Genomic DNA, 4,809 nt, shown 5'->3' with positions numbered 1-4,809 from the left:
TTATTCTAACATAGAATTGATGAAAGAGAAACAGAACATATTTTTCTACACAAGTCAAAGAAGTATTGCTAACAAACGCGTTGGTTTCTATGTTAAAAGATTCAAATATCTTCCCCGTAGTTTCATTCAATCAGTTAAGTTTAGATTCTTTAAGTATCAATTTCAGTTTTTTTTTATTTAAAATATAATTGAGAAAAAAAAAAGTAGTAAAGGTAGCAAGATTGATTTTCTAACAAGATTAGTTATTGATAAAATCATTAAATACTTTATATTTACATGTTTTTTATTTTTCTAAAATATTTTATTTTATATTCTTTACAAGGTACAATTTATATAGAATATAATCTTGTTGAAGTTAAATAAAATATTATAAACAATAAAAACTCCTACTTAATACATCATTATTGATATAGTCAATTATTTCATTTTGGATTTGATTTGAAACTCGAAATTTTAACACGATATTATTTTAAAAGAACGTTTAGAAGTATTGAGAAAATAAAACATATTTAAATTGTTGTTAGTGTAGACTTTTAAGAATATTAAGAGATTTGAGATTATTTAGTGCATGTAAAAAATCTAAAGAAAACGAGAGTTTCAATTCTCTTATAAATAAATGTAAAAAAGACAATGATATTTTAACAATTCTTTCTTAACAATTTTTTGACAACAAGACACGTGTCACTATCTTATTGGTCTGTTTAAATTTATTTTAAAAAAATATTTAAAACGGATCAATCATAAACTGCTACGTGTTATCAAAAAGTTGTCAAAAAATAATTATTAAAAAGACTTTTTTCATATAAAAATATGTGGTAGTATTTGAGAGAAAGAAAAGTAGACATACGTTTGTCTTAGAAGGAACAAAAGAAAGACGTACATACGGAAAAGTTGTCCACGTTGTATAATGTCCGTTTCCTATTTCCTACCAAGTGGGAACGTGCGTGTGACAAAAGTTTGTGGTGCCACATACACAGATAGTAAAATTTTAAATAATAATAACAATTATTATTATTATTATAATAGTGGCCAATGATTTGGTTCCGTTAACGTATTTATCGGATTCTTCTCTGTTTCCGATTAAGTGACTTCGTCGCACGTGCCATTCTTCTAGATTAACCTAATTTCTAACATTCTTTTAATAAATTATTTTGGTTATTACTATTTATTTGTGAAAAAGTTGAATTTACAACCTTTTCTACGTTCTCTTCCAAACTCAAGCATTTTTTCCAACGTAATATTTTAATGTGAAGAAGGGATGGTTTATGAATTGAATATAGAATGTTATGTTTCAAAAAGAATTATGGAATTTTGCTTGCATAAAAATGAATATTTTGTTCGTTTGGATAATCCACGTCATTTGATAAATGTTAGAATTTTTTTTAAAGAATCAAGACCAAATTGTTATTAATGGTATATGTCATGCATCAAAACTATTATTAATAAAGATTAAATGCGTAAGACAAGGAAATTATGAATAGTTAGAATTAGAGTTTTATAAACGCTTCAATTATCACGTAATGAGTGTGGTTGGAAATTGTATATCCAGATAAATCTTTAAATTATGAGTTAATGATGTTTTCAATAATTGCATTTCAATTATTTATATTCAAGTATTTACTTTTTTTTTTCAATTCATTTGTTTTAATAATTTATTTTGCATAGTTTTATTGTTTTCCTTTACTCTTTTGTACCATTTAATCTATGAATTTTGTCAATTTCTTTTATTTTTGTTTTCACTTAATTTATATATTTTGTTTATTTATTGTTTATAAATCTTGTTTTGAGGAATATATTTTGTTTGAGTGTATATTTTTCTTAGGATTGAAGTACAGGTGAAAATCTTTATATAAAAGATTCTCTGTCTCTTAAATCGGTATTAGAGTTTAGGATTTAAGTATAAGTATGAGATTAAATTATTAATCGGTTATTTTATGAAGAATATTGGTTGTATTTATGTGATTAACATGGACCATTAACCCATGTTATGATTGAAATAATATTTATCTCAAATAGATAATAATAATAAAATGATATTAAATTACAGAAATTAGTCTATGATATGTAAATATTTCTTTAATAGATGTATTTTGATTTTGAAATGGAGGGACTTAATAAGTTTTGTTGAATTGCAATCTTTAGTATATATATTGGGTTAGATAAAAACGTAATATTTTATAGAGATGTTTGTGAACATTTACGTTATAATTTATAATAATTTGATAATTATACCTATGGTAAAAAAATGTATAATAAAGGATAACACGCCTTCAAGAAAACTACCTATCATTTTTCTCAAATATTTATCAAATTAAGTTTTTTATTATCAAATATTTATCAAATTATCTTTTTGTTGACAAAATTCACCTAAAAAAACTGTTTAATCTTTGCTTAAAGTAATGCTAGATCAAGGAACTGATGTAAGTTCGTAAAATTAAAAGATAATTTCAGTCATGGGATACAAAACATAAGAATAATAGAAAAAAAAAGTTTGTTGGTACATTTTCTTTTGAGTGTTATAATTTTTACTCATGCTCGTGATTTTTTTTTTATTTGTAGAGAGATAGTACTCATTCATAATTATGGATTGTGATCCATGAGTTTATGTATCTATTATATAGTATGCTTAAAATATAGTTAATATCTTTTTATTATGAATTATTCTCATAGATTAATTTTGGTTAAGGTGCTCTAATTGTCAATGTTTTTTAATAATATATTTTTATGTTATTCACCACTTTGAATTTTCCCATCTGAATTAAGTTGTTATATAGAGATTCAATGATTATATGTCATTACATGAAAAGTTACGTAAAAATAGAAAAATTATTATAATGAGGAGACAAAATCAAATCGGAAATATAACAAACTCTCAAAAAATAACTAAATAAATATAAAGTTTGGGATTTTGTTGCTCCTTTTGGGAAACTTGCATTTGAATATCAAATAACTTCAAAATTGAAAAGTCATTAATATTATTGTTCATATATAATTTTTAGAGGAGTTAACTTATTTTGGCATTTCAATGGATTGTATATTGTTCTATTTCTTTTATCCATAACATTCAAACAATATATGCAACAAATGCAATACATATCAGTCTTACCAGAGGCACTTTTAACTTTTATAAACGAAATTTTTCAATGAGTAATAAAAAATTGCAACTTGGAAATGTGAGGAATGTTTTTCTCTTGTTGTTTACATAGCACACACATGAAACATATATACTTCAAACTTGGTGATCTTTATTAAAAGAAATTATTATTAACAAACAAGTAAATTTATATTATTTATATATTTAATCTTATTTTTAATCGATGTGAAACTTTTATATATATATTTTCATGTGAAGCTGTATACGTTTGATATAATACTATATTTACTATTATGCTAAAATTGTATTTAAATGATAATTTGATATCCTGAAAATTGAGGTTGGAGCTTGACCAATGATTAGACCAGACTTCCAGACAAGGGAAGTGAACACCTAGTATAATCATTGGTTTGCACTTCATGTCTATGCTAATTATCTTAATATTTATATGAATTTATTACGTGTATAAAGTATAGTATTAATAAATATTTTTGGAACCTTTCTTCTAAAAAATTAAGGGAATCAATAGTATTAAAATGCATAATTTTGCTGTAGTAAACAACTCCACATGTTGATCATTAATTTTTTTTTAGAGCTAATTACCAAAGATGTTTTGGAATCTAGAATTAATGGTATTTAAATTTCCCTAAGAATGAGATATTGTTAAGGTTTATCTGAAAAAGATTAGGACGGTTATTAAATTCATTGGAATTATCTTCAGAGATAAGATCTTATTCTTGTGTAAGATTCTTGAGATTTTTGTTTGTAATGTTCTTTTTCTTTAGAAACCAGTGTTTCAATCTCATCAAGAACGATCACATATTCACTATTTCTTATGTTCATTAAAAGATAATATTCCATTTTTTTTCTGTATTTTTCAGAAGGCTATGTATCCAAAATTCAAAACCCTATTGAAATCATTCAACAATGATTAAAATTCAAAACCAAACAATTAATAAATATTTTTATTTTAAAAAAAATAGTATAATATTTTTGTGACCATCTTCTCCCCATGCCATGCCCCTGTGGCAAGCAAAAGTATATGAATATATAATTAGATTGTTGTTTATCATATCAAATAGGTCAATTGTCGGTTTCCACTTTTAGGGCTGCTGAATAAAATAATATAAACGTCAAAGTCCACCAAATCTCATAAAACTATGGTTGCATCAAATATGTAGTACTTTTAGATACCACACAAGTATATTAAAATAATTAATCATAAATAAATAAATAAATACTATATTTTGTTTTCCTTGAAACCATGTTGTTTATGTTTTGTGGGTCTAATCACTTTCAAAACCGAATTTAGACTGCACCAAGGTGTGGTTAATTCACCAAACTAATCATACCCTAAACCACTTTTAACTAATCCCATGCACAGAACTTAAGCACGACCATTACCCTTTCCTCTCTATAATCATATTCTTTCCCACAACCTTTTATAATGGATTTTGGTGTAGACTTTCTTTTTTATTTATTTATTATTATTATTATTATTTTATCCTATATGTGAAATTATAAGATAAGGCAGTGAAATAAATAGTTTTAACTGGAAATTAAGATAAGGAAGTTAAAATTTTAATTGCAATATTTTTTTTTCTTTTCAAGTATCTATTATATATATATATATATATATATATATATATATATATATTTAATTTTGTTAATTTCATAATTTTAGTATTACTGTTTGTAAGTCTTATATCAACTAG

Source organism: Vigna radiata, chromosome 11 (genome assembly GCF_000741045.1).
Source record: "Vigna radiata var. radiata cultivar VC1973A chromosome 11, Vradiata_ver6, whole genome shotgun sequence".
Lineage (NCBI taxonomy): Eukaryota > Viridiplantae > Streptophyta > Magnoliopsida > Fabales > Fabaceae > Vigna > Vigna radiata.
This window is presented reverse-complemented; position numbering follows the sequence as displayed.